Source organism: Triticum urartu, chromosome 7A (genome assembly GCF_056163025.1).
Source record: "Triticum urartu cultivar PI428250 chromosome 7A, HENAU_Tu73, whole genome shotgun sequence".
NCBI classification, from domain to species: domain Eukaryota; kingdom Viridiplantae; phylum Streptophyta; class Magnoliopsida; order Poales; family Poaceae; genus Triticum; species Triticum urartu.
This window is the reverse complement of record NC_141879.1, coordinates 659379572-659397732: the sequence shown is the minus strand read 5'-3', so window position 1 is coordinate 659397732 and position 18161 is coordinate 659379572. Positions and strand designations below refer to the sequence as shown.

General features: G+C 43.0%; 1 long non-coding RNA gene across 1 annotated transcript; it reads right to left on the bottom strand.

Annotated features, from left to right (window-relative positions):
- Window positions 1-17143: 17143 nt before the first annotated feature.
- On the bottom strand, window positions 17144-17910 carry LOC147961160 (uncharacterized). The gene is made up of 2 exons (XR_015611469.1): window positions 17481-17910; window positions 17144-17329 (listed from the first exon to the last, which is right to left on the bottom strand). It is a non-coding gene; the product is annotated as an uncharacterized LOC147961160 (long non-coding RNA).
- Between the last annotated feature and the right edge of the window lie 251 nt (window positions 17911-18161).

Sequence of the window (18161 nt, the reverse complement as noted above, 5' to 3'; positions counted from 1 at the left end):
GGCCCGTAGGTCGGTTCTTTTTTTAATTACGCGTAGAAGAAAAAAAAGAAATACTAAATGGACTCCAAAAATTCCGAAATAAATTTCCACGGGCTTCTAAAATCAAGCCGCACAAGGTGAACATTTATTTGGGATCTAAATGCAATTTTGAAAAACGCATATTTTTCTTAAATTCAAATAAAACACCGAAAAACTTCGAAATAAAATCTTATTTGATTTTACTATTAAATCCTCAATATTTCTCTATTTTGGGAAAGTCATTTTATTCCCTCTCTCATATTTTTGTAATAGAAATAATTGATGATAAAATAAATAAAATCAAACGATCCTATTCTCAAAATTTGAGAAAACTCAAATATGAAAATAACGAAATCCCCAACTCTCTCCGTGGGTCATTGAGTTGCGTAGAATTTTTAGAATCAACCAAAATGCAAAATAAAATATGGTATGCAATGATAATCTAATGTATAACATTCCAAATTGAAAATTTGGGATGTTACAAACCTACCCCCCTTAAGATGAATCTCGCCCTCGAGATTCGGGTTGGCTAGAAAATAGGTGAGGGTGGTCCTTGAGCAAATCTTCCTCTCATTCCCAGGTGGCTTCATCCTCCGTGTGGTGGTTCCACTGAACTTTGCAAAACTTGATAACCTTGCTGCGAGTAACTCGGCTGGCAAATTCGAGAATCTTAATTGGTTTCTCCTCGTACGTCAAATCGTTATCCAACTGAATAGTTTCCAATGGCACTGTATCCCTCAACGGTATGTCAGCCATCTCCGCGTGACATTTCTTTAACTAAGAAACATGGAACACATCATGAACTCCTGACAATCCTTCGGGCAATTCCAACTTGTAGGCCACTTCTCCCATACGCTCCAAAACTCGATATGGTCCTACAAATCGTGGCGCTAACTTCCCTTTAACTCCAAAACACTTTGTTCCCCGAAGTGGAGATACTCGAAGATAAGCTCTATCTCCGACTTCGTAAACTGTCTCCTTGCGTCTAGAATCTGCATAACTTTTCTGCCTGGACTGGGCTACCTTAAGCCTATCGCGAATCAACTTCACCTTCTGTTCAGACTATTTAATCAGGTTAGGTCCAAACAACTGGCGGTCTCCAACTTCGTTCCATGACAACGGTGTCCTGCACCTCCTTCCGTACAAAGCTTCGGAAGGGGCCATCTTTAAACTGGTTTGATAACTATTGTTGTAAGAGAACTCTGCATATGGCAAATTGTCGTCCCAACTAGATCTGTAATCTAGCGCACAAGCTCTCAGCATATCCTCCAAAATCTGATTGATTCTCTCGGTCTGTCCATCTGTCTATGGATGAAAAGCTGTACTGATCTCTAGCCTGGTTCCCAAAGTTCCGTGCAACTGCTTCCAGAACTTTGAGGTAAACTGGGTTCCTCTATCTGATACGATACTCCTTGGAACTCCATGCAGACATACGATCCTGGTCATGTATATCTTTGCCAACTTAGCACTGGTATAAGTGGTCTTTACTGGGATGAAATGAGCTACTTTCGTCAATCGATCGACTACAACCCAAATCGAGTCATAGCCTGAACGAGTCCTGGGCAATCCCGTGATAAAATCCATGCCTAGCTTATCCCACTTTCATTCGGGTATCGGCAATGGTTGTAACAATCCTGCTGGCTTCTGATACTCTGCCTTTACTCTCTGACACACATCACAAACTGCTACATACTCCGCAATATCCTTCTTCATTCCGGTCCACCAGAAAATATTCTTCAGATCCAAGTACATCTTGGTATTTCCTGGGTGAATTGAATACGGTGAGTCGTGTGCCTCTTGCAAAATCAACTTCCCGATCTCCAAGTCATTGGGCACGTAAACGCGGTCTTCAAACCATAGGGTATCGTGCTCATCCTCACGAAATCCTTTAGCTTTTCCTTTGCTCAGTTTCTCCTTAATAGCGTCAATTTCTTTGTCGGTCTTCTGAGCTTCTCTGATTCTATCCATCAAAGTTGACTGAATCTCCAATGCTGCTACATAGCCTCTAGGAACTATTTCCACACATAGTTCACGAAGATTTTCTGCTAACTCCTTGGGTATTTCTCCCATCATTAACGTATTGACATGGCTCTTACGGCTTAATGCATCAGCTACTACATTAGCCTTTCCGGGATGATAATGCAATTTCATATCATAATCCTTGATAAGCTCCAACCATCTCCTTTGTCTGAGATTCAACTCCTTCTGGGTGAAAATGTACTTCAAACTCTTATGATCCGTGTACACCTCACAATGGTTTCCAATGAGGAAATGCCTCCATGTTTTCAAAGCATGCACTACGGCTGCTAACTCCAAATCATGCGTAGCATAATTCAGCTCATGAGGCTTCAGTTGTCTTGAGGCATATGAAACAACTCTCCCTTCCTGCATAAGCACTGCTCCAAGTCCTCGACGTGAAGCGTCGCAATACACCTCATAATCTTTGGTCTGGTCTGGCAAAATCAACACTGGTGAGGTAACCAAACGTTTTTTCAATTTCTGAAAACTAGCCTCACATTCCTCTGTCCATATGAACTTGGTATCTTTCTTTAACAACTCAGTCATAGGCTTCGCAATCTTTGAGAAATTCTCAATAAATCTCCGGTAGTATCCCGTGAGTCCAAGAAAACTCCGGATCTCTCCAACTGTTGTTGGGGCTTCCCACTTGGTCACAGTATCAACTTTAGTGGGATCTACTGCTATACCTTCTCCGGATATAACGTGTCCGAGGAATCCTACTTCCTTCAACCAAAACTCACATTTGCTGAACTTGGCATATAATTGATGTTCTCTGAGCTTTCCAAGTACCAAACGCAAATGCTCCTTATGCTCCTCTTCATTCTTCGAATAAACCAGGATATCATCAATGAACACTACGACGAACTTATCCAAAAACTCCATAAACACTTTGTTCATCATGTTCATAAAATAGGCAGGTGCGTTAGTCAGACCAAATGACATAACGGTATACTCGTACAGCCCATACCTAGTGGTAAAAGCTGTCTTCGGAATATCCTGTTCTCGAATCTTCAACTGGTGGTATCCTGATCGCAGATCGATCTTGGAAAATACCTTAGCTCCTTGCAATCGATCAAACAGATCATTGATCATTAGTAGTGGGTACTTGTTCTTGATCGTTACTTCATTCAATCCTCGATAATCAACAACCATCCTTAACGATCCATCCTTCTTCTCCACTAGAAGTACTGGCGATCCCCAAGGCGAAGAACTTGGGCGAATATATCCCTTATCCAGTAACTCCTTAATCTGCTTCTTAATTTCCACCAAATCCTTTGGTGGCATGCTATATGGTCTCTTTGATATTGGCCCTGTGCATGGAAATAGCTCAATCAAAAACTCAATATCTCTATCCGGTGGCATGCCTGGCAATTCCTCTGGAAATACTTCAGGGAAATCCCTTACCACTTGTACTTCCTCCTGCACAACTCCTGTTAGGCAATTTACTTGAGTCCTCTTTGGCACATGTCGGGGTACATACTTGATCCTTCTCCCTTCTGGGGTGGTAAGCAGAATTGACTTACTAGCACATTCAATATTCCCTTCATACTTTGATAACCAATCCATGCCTAATATCACATCAAATCCTTGGGATTCCAATACTATTAGGTCTGAGGGAAAAACATAGTTACCAATCCTTAATGGTAACCGATCACACTATAGACTAGCCACATACTCTGCTCCAGGCGAGGTTACTAACATGGGTGACCTAAGGGCTTGGGTTGATAGGTTATTCTTATCCACAAATCCCCTTGAGATGTATGAATGCGATGCACCAGTATCAAAAAGAACGAGTGCAGTAAATGACTTAACCAAAAACTTACGTATTACTGCATCGGGGCAAGCTTCAACCTCCTCCATGCTAACGTGGTTCACCTGTCCCCTGTTGAAAGGGTTCGGCTTCTTTCCAGAACTTCCATTGCCATTTTGGCCTTCAGGACATTCATTGGCATAATGTCCGGTCTTCTGACACTTAAAGCAAGTGACTTGGCTCAGGTCCTTCTTAGCTGGGGTTGATGGGTTGGTGCGATTCTGGCCGTTGCTTCCTCCATTGCCATTTCCATTCTTGGTGCCATTGTGATTGTGCGATCTACCTCCTCCATGGGTATGCTGAAAATGTCCTCCCGGTCTAGGGATAAAACGTGGCTTCTGCTGAGCTCCTGAAGTGTACTTTCCTTGTCCATACTTCCTCTTGTGATTCTCAATTTGCTGCTGCTTCCCTTCAATCATAAGAGCACGATCTACCAACTCCTGGTAGTTGTTGAAGGTGGCTACCATCAACTGCATGCTCAACTCATCATTCAATCCTTCCAGAAACTTCTCCTGCTTAGCTGCATCCGTAGCGACGTCATATGGGGCATAACGTGCTAACTTACTAAAGTCCTCCACATACTGGCCAACTGTCCGTCCTCCTTGGCGCAAGTTGCGAAACTCACGCTTCTTCATGGCCATAGCTCCTGCTGAAACATGTGCAGTACAAAAAGCCTGCTAAAACTGGTCCCATGTGACAGTGTCGACTGGCAAAGTGGCGGTGAAATTCTCCCACCATGATGCTGCGGGTCCTTCTAGCTGATGTGCAGCAAACTTCACCTTCTCCACATCCATACATCCTGCTGTGGTCAACTCCCTAGCTGTCTTGCGGAGCCAATCATCTGCTACTATCGGCTCGGTGCTACTGGAAAACACCGGCGGATTCAGCCTAAGAAAACGGGCTAAGTGGTCAACAGGTGGTGGTGGTGAGTTGTTGTTGTTGTTGTTCCCCTGATTCTGATTCTGGACTAGCAACTGCATCAATGTGTTTTGCTGCTGGATCAACTGAGTGAGCTCCGGTGGAAAGGCAAATCCGGAGTCACGTCTCGGAGGCATCTGAGGGTTTAGAAAAGATGAGATGTAAGAATAGAGGGGGTCTAAAGAGAAAACACTACCCATATGCACATGAGGAAAAAGAAAACAATTTACTTCAATCAATCAAACAAGGGCATACAATCGATCTATCTATCGCAAAAGTGCTCGGACTACTATATTTACATGGTGGACTACTACTACTGATGAGGTGGTCTACTAGAAATATTCTTCGGTTGCAGACTCCATGATATCGGCTCCGGCTTCATCAACATAGTCATCATTGCTATCATCTAGGTCCGAGTCGGTGTCGTCGATGATGATGTAGTCTTCCGGGTGAATCTCCTTGGGTTCTTCGTCTTCATCTACTGGTGTAGGGCCTCCCATAAATATCCCGATCTTCTTTGTTAGGTCGGCATTCTTATCCACCAATACTTCAATTTCTTCTTCATAATCTTCACGTGTAGCCTTGAGTTCTTCCTCCAGTTCCTTGATTCTTGTCTTAGCCTTCTTCAGATCTATCATGTCGGCGCACATCTGGTTCTCCTGTCGTCGAATGTGCTGGTTTAACTCCTGGATAAAAGCTGCAATTGATCTATCCTTCCGGGTGCTGATCATCTCCCAGTGCTCATCTCGGCGCCCACAAATCTGGTAGATAGTATTCTTGAGATCATTGCGGTAGACTTCTCCAATGCATCCCATGGCGATGTGAGCTGCCATGCTCTTTCCTAGACTCCAAGTTAGTGCATCAAAATAAAACTCTATGGGCTCAGTGACTGGCATGAACGTTCTTCCTGGAATTTGAACTTGAATCATCCAACGCTCTTCTTCAGGTAAAGTGGCATTGTAGGTTCCGGTGAAGCTTGGTACTTCTGTGTTCAGGTATCTAGTGACTTCCTTCAAGTGACGTCCAAAGGGTGTATCTTCATCCGGTTGTGTGAACTTGTTCCTTGCATCCGCCATCCTAAATGAGTAGAAAAGATGAGAGGTCAAAGGAGGAGAGAGTGAATAGTGATCTAGGTCTTTTAGCTTAGTGGTCGTGTCCTACAGTCAGCGTGTGCTCTGATACCATCTCTGTAGCGACCAGACCTCAAACAGTCTGATCTCTGTGCTCCGGTATCATCCCTGGATCAGTAATGCTGACACCACACAGTACTCGGAGGATTTATAGCAGAGTAGCAATCACACACTTATTACATCGAGTGTCTCAAAAGAGAACTTATCACAATAAATATGGCTTAAGGCCATCTAATAACGATAACAGCGGAAGGCTTGGAAGATAAGTGAGTCCATCAACTCCAACGGCATCACTGAGTATAGGACCACGACCTAAAACTCCTTAATCGTCGTCTAAAAAGTCTGCAACATTAACGTTGCAGCCTGATCGCCTCCGTTTGGTTTCTCGCACTACATGGTGTTTGAGAAGACGGATGACCGAGACATAGTCTTTTAGAAGCGCTAGCACCTTACGATCGGGTAGACCATATCACCTACATCCCCTACATCTGCTAGTCTACCACTGTAAGAGTTCGCACAACTTAGTCAACTATGCTAGAGTCCATAATAGCTTGTGGCTGCACACGGAAGTTTCTAGTATGAATAGTCTCATGATCCCTTTGAGCCTGGGTGGCGGTCCAAAAGAAAACAAGCAAGTCCTGCAATACCCATGTGTCTCAATCCACCCAGATGTGTGTTTAAGTTGCCACCTTAGATAAACCATTAATTAACAAAACTCACATCTGTCATGCATATCACTCACCCAATCCACGTCTACTAGCATAGCATGGCATAATAAGCAAATACAGAAGTAACTCCCAAAGGTTTGATAATAAACAGGTAATAGGTACTACCTCATCTACTTCCCATCCCACAATTTAATTAAATCCTAACCATGCAATGTGTGGGGATTGATCTAATGCAATAAAACTGGGTAGTAGAAAAGGTATGATCAAAGTGTTACTTGCCTTGCTGATGATCCGAGAAACCTAACGATTCGAAGTAACAGGCGGCGCACTCCGGGTATTCTATCACAGACAAACAAACGAGCATACAATAAGTACTCATCTAATGCACGGGTAAAACTCAAATAAGAGATCTAGCCAGAAGGTTCAACTTAAGAACTCCGGTTGGCAAAAGAAATCAAATCGAACGAAGCAACGAAAGTCAAACGGCGAAAGAAAACAACTTTGTTCTACTAAGCTGGATCTAGGGCAATTTTTACAGTAGCAAAATCTTGTTTAAGTTGGTTAAACGGATAGAGGGTTTCGAGACGAAACTCTAGGCGCTTGAATCGCCTGATTCCGATAAACGAGCAAAAAGTTATACTAAAACGAAAATCGGATCAGGAATCGCGATCAGAAAAATCGCGGATTTAATCCGAGAAAAAGAAAAACGACGAACGTTCGCTAGAACAAACGAACGGACGAACGCTCGCTATTTAAATAAACCGGAAAAATCGATCTATTTAAAAAAACCGAATCTAAAAAAACCGACGAAAAACCGACGGTTTTTTGAAAAAAAACGGCACGGAAAACGAGGCGGCGGCGAACCTCAACGAGCGTGCGGGCGGGGCGGCGTGGCGGCGGCGAGGCGCGGCGGCAATGGCGACGGCGGCTGGGGCGGCGGCGGCGGCGCGTGCGGCGGCGCAGGCGGGGCGGGGCGGCTCGGGGCTAGGGTTTCCCCCCCGGGGCTGGGCCGGCTTATAAAGGCCACCTCGGGCCGGAGTCCTAGTCGGACACGGCCCGTAGGTCGGTTCGTTTTTTTAATTACGCGCAGAAGAAAAAAAAAGAAATAGTAAACGGACTCCAAAAATTTCGAAATAAATTTTCACGGGCTTCTAAAATCAAGCCGCACAAGGTGAACATTTATTTGGGACCTAAATGCAATTTTGAAAAACACACATTTTTCCTAAATTCAAATAAAACACCGGAAAACTCCGAAATAAAATCTTATTTGATTTTACTATTAAATCCTCAATATTTCTCTATTTTGGGAAAGTCATTTTATTCCCTCTCTCATTTTTTTGTAATAGAAATAATTGATGATAAAATAAATAAAATCAATCGATAACGGAATCCCCAACTCTCTCCGTGGGTCATTGAGTTGCGTAGAATTTCTAGGATCAACCAAAATGCAAAATAAAATATGGTATGCAATGATGATCTAATGTATAACATTCCAAATTGAAAATTTGGGATGTTACACAATCTCTATGGACTAATGGTTGCCTTGAGTTATATTTGAAGATTTTGTCCATAGGCTTTTCTTGAAGTACATGTGTTGGTTTCAAGGAGAGTTTGTGTCGACCAAGGTGCTATTTAAGGAATTACCTAAAGATTAGTCTTGTGAGAGGTTGATAAACACTAAGTCAAAAAGTGAATCAAGTTGATCAACCCACAAAGCATAGAAGATGTACCGAGAGGGATCAAGTGATGTCATGGTATGGTGAGCATTGTCAATTACGCTTTGTGTACTAACCCATGGTCTTCGTGAGAGTTCTGTGTGGGGTTAGGTTGCCGTGTGCAAGTTCAAGTGATGCATCATGAAGAGATCAAGTGCTTGAAGCTTGCCATCCATTGTGGTGACAATGGACTTGTGAAGATGTGCGGAAGAGTTGCTCACCCATAGTGGAGTATGGGGAAGCAATCTACTAGTCTTCACCAAGCCAACGCAATCAAGAAAGATGGTCCAACTTGAGGAAGTCAAGATCGACATCATCTAGCTCAAGTGGACTATGTGCAAGACAAAGTTTTGCCCTTGATAGGTTCTTTATTTTACCGATCTCATAGTGGTAGTTGGGAGACCGGGTTATATGATCGATTGCCGTACTATCAAGGGGGGCTCTCGCTGAGTAGCTTGATCGTATCGTTCGTAGAGAGCTCAAACTATTGCATCCTTGCGTCATCTTTATTGGTTCTTGTTTGGTTCTTCTCTTTGTGAGTTTTGGAGCTTATGGTCATCTTGGTGAAAAGCTCGAGTTCATCGAAAACGGAGTCCACTCGCATCTTCTATGATGTTTTCGATGTTGGAGGTTATGCCGGTTCTTCTCGGTTGGAGGTTTCACTCCTCTATTTGTTGGCATACCTCCCCTGCCTCTTCTTACTATAACCAGTCGCTATTTTGATGCTACTCATCGTCTTGTATCCAACAAGCTTGAGTTTGCTCAATTCGGAGCCCATATGCAGAAGTTACACTACTAGGAAAAGGGCTATAGATAGGATTGACACTAATGGCACACCAGGGAAGTAGTGCGCCACTACTATATACTAATGGCGCACCAGTTGGTGATGCGCCATTAGTGTGGAAGACACTAATGGCGCACCAGACAAAAGATGCGCCACTAGTGATAATTTTTTTTCATTTTTACATACATACTAATGGCGCATCCGACCGAAGTGCGCCATTACTAGTTCTAACTAGTAATGGCGCACCGAACAAGGAGTGCGCCAGTACTGAATTTTTTTATTCTTTTTTTTGCAAAACAACTAATGGCGCACCGTGTCACAGTGCGCCATTACTAGTTTAAACTAGTAATGGCGCACTACTACATGGTGCGCCATTAGTATATATATATATATATTTTTTCACTACTACACGACTATCTCGGTTACGGTTATCTCGCGGGGCAGATAGTCCACGGATTTTCTGGATGCGTAAGGTGCATGGATGACACAACGTATCGCCAGCTAGATAGAGATCCCGGGTCTTCGAAAACCGTGTTCATGGGACATGGACGTCCCCCTCGCCGCCGACGATCAACCTCACCCTCCCCCGCTACACAAATTTGAACATATTTAAAAAAAAATTATTACTGTTTTTATAAAAAATATTACTGTTATGATTTAAACAAGTTTAAACATATTTAAACACAAATAAATATCAAACAACATTTTAAATGCATAAAAATAAAAATTGGGGAGCCTGGGAATCAAACCCAGGACCTCTAGTGTGTGTGCTGCGTGCTGACCAGTCAGGCTAGTAGGCGAGTTCTGATGTAGATTGGGTTAGGTGGAATATAACCTGAGGGCTCGAACTGTAATAAAAAAAATTCTAATGGTGCACCGCTGCTGGGTGCGCCATTAGTAAGCTTCCCCCACTCCACCTATTCCCCTCCCTTCCTTCCTCCCCACTCGACCTAATTTACCCCCTCCGCCCCAACCGTACGCCGCCGCCGCGCCTGCACGCCCCCTCCGTCCCCTCCGTCCCCTGCCGCCCCCGCCCCGACCCACGCCCCCGCGCCCCCACGCCCCCCACCACTGCAGCTCCCCCGCGCCGCCGCCCCCATGCCCCCGCGCCCCTCACCACTGCAGCTCCCCCGCGCCGCCGCCCCCACGCCCCCACCACTGTAGCTCCCCCGCGCCGCCGCCCCCGCGCCCCGCGCCCCGAGCCGGAGGAGGAGGACCAGGAGGAGGACGAGGAGGAGGAGGAGACGACGACCGCCAGCTCAGCCAGGCCACGCGCCGCCGCCGTCCGCGTGCTGCTCTGCCCTACCTCAGCTCAGCCAGGCCGGCATCGTGTACTCCCTCGACTGCAGGTGAGCCCCTCCCCTCCACTTCCTTCTTCTTCTTCCTCTTGCCCTCAACCTCTGCTCTGAGTCTCGACCGCTGTGCAGGGCCCGTCCATCTTCGGCGAGCTCACCACACCGCGCGAGCTCAACGACCGCTGTGCAGGGCACCACCACGCAGGTGACAGTTAGGTACAGTTACAGAAAATGGCTTGTAAATAGGGTTAGGGTTTGGGAGTGGAGACCATGGCCATGGCTTGTAAATTGTTATTGATTCTCAAGTAAATTTTTCTGATGGGTACAGTTAGGTACAGTTACAGAAAAATTCACACGGAAAGGTTGTGTCATGCATCACAGGATTTGTAGGAGTTCTTGGAGCCACAAAAATAACTTTAGAACCCAGAGAGGCCTCAGACCAGAATCATAGGCAATAAGATCAGGCAACATCTATTCTTATTAGTTTAATAGAAGAGAGAGGGATGGAAAATAGACAAGAAAGCAGAATATAGCCAAGACAAGTAGCATCTATTCTTAAGCAGAGTATAAGGATAGCATAGAAGAAATAGACAGGGTAGCACCCAACTGAACATCTGCTTCTGCAGAACACTGCACTCCACTTACACATGGTATTTTTCTGCAAATAGGACACCACACCCACAAGCACTTGGGCTAGTATCATTAGCAGTGCTGCTGTAAGTATATATAACAGCAGTAACCTGTAACAACAAGTATAAGTAGCTATTACCCAAAGGTCAGCCAGACCAATGGGAATAGACAGAATTAGGTAACCAACTCCAGGAACTAGAGTAGCATATTCAGTTAACTAAATTCAAACACCCTTTTTATCCTTCAGTTTATGTTGTACTATAGTCAAGAGGATCTGATTGTCTGTAGTTCTCATCTCACAGCCATTCTGAAGCACTCGAACCGCAATGTCTTGAAATATCCGACCACAATTTGTTTAAAAAAATGTTTGTTTGCACCTCATCTACTGCTTGCTTCATATTAAGCATGAACCATCACACCTGCTTAGCATATGATGGGGTCCAAAATCTGTATAACAGTTTAATTTTTTTGCATGGAAAGGTTCACCCAAATTGCCATTAAGAGAAACCAGAGCTCGCTACAAAGTCTCGAATACTAATCTTTATAACTATGTTCTTTCTTTTCTATATTTTCTGACAGGTGGCACATATGTTTCTGATGCCATATTTGTTGGTTTTTTCTGGAGGGTGATGATGTCATGTCTCTACCGTAGATTAAAATAAATGGAAGTTTAAAAATATGAGAGAAGTTGTCTTGACTAATTACATGTTTATGTAAAAAAGAATAGCAGGGATATTTTACAACTCCTGTGTGTGTAGTTGCTTGTTGAGGAAGGAGAAGGAGAAGAACAATGCATGAGAACTGAACTTTGTCAGGTATGTCAGATCTCCAAAATGATATATATATACTTAGTTACCTATGTTATCTTTAATATGCTTAGTTTCCTATAGGTTAGCTTCATTTTACCTAAGTTGGCTCTAATATGCTAACTTAGAGCTTATATGCTTAGTTTCCTATAGGTTAGCTCCAAAATAACTTATGTTAGCACAAAATGATCAAGTTTACATAATAAGCTTATAGTCTTTTTCTTATTCTTCTTCTTTTCCAAAATGACATAGGTTAGCTTCATTTTACCTAAGTTGGCTCTAATATACTAACTTAGAGCTTATATGCTTAGTTTCCTATAGGTTAGCTCCAAAATAACTTATGTTAGCACAAAATGATCAAGTTTACATAATAAGCTTATAGTTTTCTTCTTATTCTTCTTCTTTTCCAAAATTCTTCTTATTCTTCTTCTAGTGTTCTTCTTCTTCTAGTATTCTTCTAGTCTTCTTCTTTTTCTTCTTCTAACTTCTTGTTTATCATTTTGCAGATTTGCTTTAATTCACGGAAGCTTGCATGGATGGAGTGCTTCTTTTCCATTTGTGTTTTTATTTTGTATCAATGTGAAACTTTTGTGAATTGATGGATAACGGTGTTGGATGAACAATGTGAAACTTTTGTAATATGTAACGATGGAACTATGTGTTGGCTATGTATGTATATATGATGAAACTTGTGTGTTGGCTATGTATGTATATATGATGGAACTTGTGTGTTGGCTATGATTGTTATATGGATGCTTGTTGTATATATATATGTGTTGGATATCTCATAGGTGAAATAGTGACCTGAGATTAAGAAAAAAATATATTAAAAAAATTGTTACTAATGGAGCACTACCATGTGGTGCGCCATTAGTATAGCAGACACTAGTGGCGCACCGTGGGCAAAACTAATGGCGCACTGCCTGGTGCGCCATTAGCATACCAGATACTAATGGCGCACCATTCTAGTGGTGTGATACTAATGGCGCACCGGTGGTGCGCCATTAGTAGGAAAAACTGGTGCGCCATTAGTAGGCCTTTTCCTAGTAGTGTTATGGCAGTTCTTGGAAGTGGCTTTTGTCTAGTCCCAGCGGTAGTACCGCGAGCCCAAGCGGTAGTATCGCTTGGAGCTCTCAACCGTAGTACCGCTGTAGTGCCGCTCTTCTACCGCCTTGATTTTGGGTCCTGCTCTTTTCGTGTCGGGTTTAGCAGTAGTTGCACGGCAGTAAGGCACGGTAGTACCGCCTAAGCGGTAGTACCGCTCCGGTCGGGCGGTAGTACCGCTACTGCATTCCGCCATCGTACTCTGCTCTGCCTCTTTTGGTCCCGTGTTCTGCTCCTCCGGTGGTAGTACCGCTGGGGTGAGCGGTAGTACCGCTTATATGCGGTACTACCGTCCCAAGGTTCATGTTTTGTTGCTCCATTTCCCTCTTTCTTCCGCCCGAGCGGTAGTATCGCTCGTGGAGAGGTAGTACCGCTCGTGTATGGGTTGAGCACATAACGGTTGGATTTCCCCCCTCCTCTAAAAGGGGGTCTTCTTCCCCAATGAACCTTATCCTTTGAGCTCGTGTTCTCCCCCCATTGTTGACCTTCTTTGAGCTTGCTAACTCTCAATCCTCCCATGGATTCTTGATAGTTTTTGAGGGAAAAGAGAGAGGAGATCTAGATACACATTTCCACCAATCACTTTCTCCTCTATGTGAGGGGAACCCCTTGGATCTAGATCTTGGAGTTCTTGGTGTTCTCCTTCTTGTTCTTCCTCTCATTTTCCTCCATAGCATTAGTTGCTTCGGTGGGATTTGAGAGAGAAGGACTTGGGCACTCCGTGTGCCCTTGCCATTTCATTTGGTGCATCGGTTTGAGTTCTCCACGGTGATACGTGGAAGTTACAAGTTGAGAAGCTTATTACTCTTGGGTGCTTGGTACCCTTGAGCTTGTTCCTCTTGGGTGCTTGGGCGCCCTAGACGGTTGGTGGTGTTCGGAGCTCAATCATTGTGGTGTAAAGCTCGGGGCAAGCATCAGGGTCTCCAATTAGGTTGTGCAGATCGCCCCGAGCAATTTGACGGGTATCGGTGACCGCCCCCAAGGGTTGCCAAAGTGTACGGGTTCAGTGACCGCCCCAAGGGTTGCCATTTGTACGGGTTCGGTGACCACCCTCAAGGGTCCCTTAGTGGAATCACGACATCTTGCATTGTGCGAGGGCGTGAGGAGATTACGGTGGCCCTAGTGGCTTCTTGGAGAGCATTGTGCCTCCACACCGCTCCAAACGGAGATTAGCATCCGCAAGGGTGTGAACTTCGGGATACATCGTCGTCTTCGCGTGCCTCGGTTATCTCTTACCTGAGCTCTTTACTTATGCACTTTACTTTGTGATAGCCATATTGTTTCTTGTCATATATCTTGCTATCACCTAGTAGTTTATCTTGCTTAGCATAAGTTGTTGGTGCACATAGGTGAGCCTAGTTGTTGTAGGTTTTGTGCTTGGCAAATTAACCGCTAGGTTTATTCCGCATTTGTTCAAGCCTAAATCGTAATTATTTTAAAACGCCTATTCACCCTCCCCCCTCTAGGTGACATCCACGATCTTTCACCAAGTCATGAGTAGCCTTGAAGTAGCAAGCTTTTATGTTTCAATATTTATTTCAAAGAGCATGTATTCTGGGCTTTATACTTCACCATGACCTTGAACACCATCTCAGGTTTATCATTTAGTATTTCTCATTCATGGCCCTTAAAATGTATCCTCGGATTGTTGAACTTTATGATTGCATGAGTGTCTCATGGCTTAATAGTCGTTCAGGCACGTGCAATTCTTAGGAGTGAAGTCAGGAGAATAGCTTCTTCTGGGGTTGAGGTTTCAACATATTGATTTCAGCGGAGGGATGATGATGCAGTGGTCATATTTATGGTAAGACGTGTGGAGTAAAAATTAAAAGTTGATCCCATTTTTGGTCTGCTCAAATTTTATCCGTCTAGAGAAACTTGGTATCATATACTAAGATGAGAAATTGTATTCTTCAACTCTTGACATTTAACAGTGAACTGAGATGTTCTAGCATGGACTACAAACTAATATCAGCTATGTTTGGATGTTTTGAAAGGAAATCTACTTCTTGCAGTTGCAGGACCATGAGATGTCGGCGTTGCACCGTGGACACACCAAGGTCCCAGCCAAGTCAGTGATGCTGCCCCGACTACCGATTTCTTCATCTTGAGGAAGCTGCGGCAGTCTGACTCATTTCTGCATATTGCCGGCCTATTCGACTTGCTTCTGTGCAACTACCACTACTCCCGTTGGATAGGTGAACCATGCAACTCTATCCTTCATGTTCTTCCCTTGTTATCCAATTGCTCTTGATAATTTAATGATTAAATCAAATTTCATTGCAAAGCATACTGGATAGGGCTTTTCTTCTTTCCAATGCAGTGTTGGTTTGCGTTAAGATGGAAATCCAAATCCATACATTTCTAATTGTTGTTGTTATAATTACACAAGTATTTTCTCATTATTGTTCATTAACTAATGTTCATACAGAACACCATCTCAGGAACTAGACCTGATATAATAGTTACTTTTGACATTAGATGCAACAACATTGATATTGCTAAATTGATCATGTTTTTAGTAGGATAATAAACTTGTCTACCATTTCATTATGAATTACAGGCTCTCAAAATAGATCTATCTGCTCCCTGAATTATTCTTGGTGTAGTTTCTAAATCATACATCCTGACATGCATTTTGCATTGGCAATCATTATTCAGCGGAATGCCTTTTTATTGAATATAGACAACTGAATGGATTAATGTTATGCTTAGTATCTTTTGGCATATCTCTCACACTCAATTTCAGATGCTATCTTGGGTGCGACTGAGTAGTCTCGACTATACTTCAACCCGACATCAACGAAGCAAATAACTTGATCATAAGGTAAATTCATGATTACCAATGCCTAGCTATTTTTTGATCTTGACTAACACAAAGGCCAAAGGATGCAATGTGTAGGTTCAGAGAGCTCTCGCACTTTCTCCAACCAAATAAGTCTTTTATGCTAGATTTTCTTTCAATATAACAATAAAGTCTGGGAGCATCCCTGTCCATGCATGGAACAATACTGGAGAGATAGAGTGCTACTGTCTTGCATTTCTCAATATCCCTAACTTTATTGCCAATATTATGATCATCATTATATTTTGTTTGTACACCAATATATTTTGTTTGTTTTATTGATCTATTTTCTTCCTAGGATGAATGCGGGTTGTTTTCACATGATGATACGAGCGTTGCACGTGCACGCTTACTAGTGAATAATCGTGTGTCTTTTCCCCTGCCGTCTAGCTGGTACCTCGGACTTTGCAACATTGTCACGACAATCATGGTTGCATCACTTTAGATTTGTACAAAATCATCATTCTTAAATTAAAATTTACTAAAGTGACTCAAAAAATAAACGGAATGATTTATGTTTACCAAATTATTTCTCAAAAAGGATAGTACTTGTAAGATCGCCAAACCAATATAAAAAGATTAAAATTTTCCAACAGCTGGACCAATCGAGGGAGAACCAACACTAACCACACAGGAGAAGATTGCAACACTGGCAGAAAGGGAGTTGCCGAACCCTTCCTATAGGCCGATGGGAACGGTGAAAGCGGTGAAGGTTACCGAATACGACGGCGACATGGTCCCTCGAACCTCACCAGCTTCTTCGCGTCCCGCAAGTTCGCTTTGTACCAATACGCTCATGGACACAGTGATATATGGCTTAGATCATCAAGCAGTGATGCCAAATGACGCACTTTGTGCTTCTTTTAGGTGTATCATGCATCAGTTAAGCCCAATAGAAGCGACAACTGAGCAATGATCTACAACTGACATCCGATGCGTATGATTTCCACCAACAAAGAAGATTCCACACCGTTCAAACTAAGGGCGCATATACATAATTACATATACATCTCATTTGTTATTGGGATCTTGTGAGGTTGTACTTATCAAACATGTCCACTTTGGAAACCTGTGTTATGGAAGTGAAGTAGAACAAATGAGATAGAAGTTGTCGTGTCGTGGTCCAATTTCTGTTAGAACTGTCTCCAAACCAAATTGAGGAGAGAAAATAAGAGCAATCACAGGAAGCAGAGGCACATGTTTATTGGACAATATTACCCTCTTCAAAGATTTTATGGGAGGCTGTGCCCATTTTTTGTCCTTTCTATGTTTTCTGATCATATAAGACCGCTGAGGACATGCCTTCGCATATTGGAAGCCTATTTTTTTTTCTATTTCTATGTCCGTTAAATCATGTGAATCAATGAGAACCAATGATCATACCAATGCAAACAACCACAATTGACGAGGCTATGCGCAACATTTTTATTACACACCAAAAGAGGACAAATACATTATGCATATGCCATTCAGCTGACATCGTTCTTTGCTTTATTCAATTATTCCCATTATGAGTGTTCTTACACTGAAGGCCTAGGTGCTTGCCGGGGGGTGGAGGTCGTACCTTCATGACCGGAACAAGGTAACCTGCAAAATTTGCATTCTTCGCATCATGATGATGAACATAAGCAATTATAATAAAGTGTGCACATATATCAACACATGCGGAAAAAAAGATGTGTGTGTGTGTGTGTGTGTGTGTGTGTGTGTGTGTGTACAAATATAACAATATACCAACCTGCACAATGAGTGTGTGGGTGCAACCCTTTGCCACATATATATGCCATACATGCGAACTTGGGTAGACTGATCCTAGTCAGATCGTGAGCGGTGAACCGATCACAGATGCAGTGGATGTCCGTCACACCTCTTATTGTACCACAACATAGGGTCCACGGTTGCGGAACCTGGTTACCAAGATTCTTTTCGATGATACCCGTGCAGTATTCTATCACGTTATTTTTATCGATGGTGCAGTGATCTACTCCATGGATTGGTTGTGCATTGCGCGGACAAGAATAGATAGCCAAAAAGACTAGGAGGCATAACACTCTAGCTACTTTACGGTTGGTCATGTTCTATGTTGTGTAGTACTGTCGGTATGTTTTAATGCATGACTTCTGCACCACTCAGCCTCTTATATAGCGGTTTTAGTGCAAGTTTTAGAATTGGACTATTTTTAATTAGTTGAGAGATATATGACTTGGATATGTTCTAACTTAATGTAGGCACATCTAAATCTTGTATCAAATGGTTGGCAATGGATACGTGGATGCAACCTAATAATTGTTGGCGATGGAGTAGTTGATTTCAAACTCTTAATAGATATGTGTACCCAACTTGGGTGTGTGGATATTTAATGTGGGCACATGTGTGGTTTTTGTAGTATCAAATTGGTAAAGGATACTTCTAATTAAAT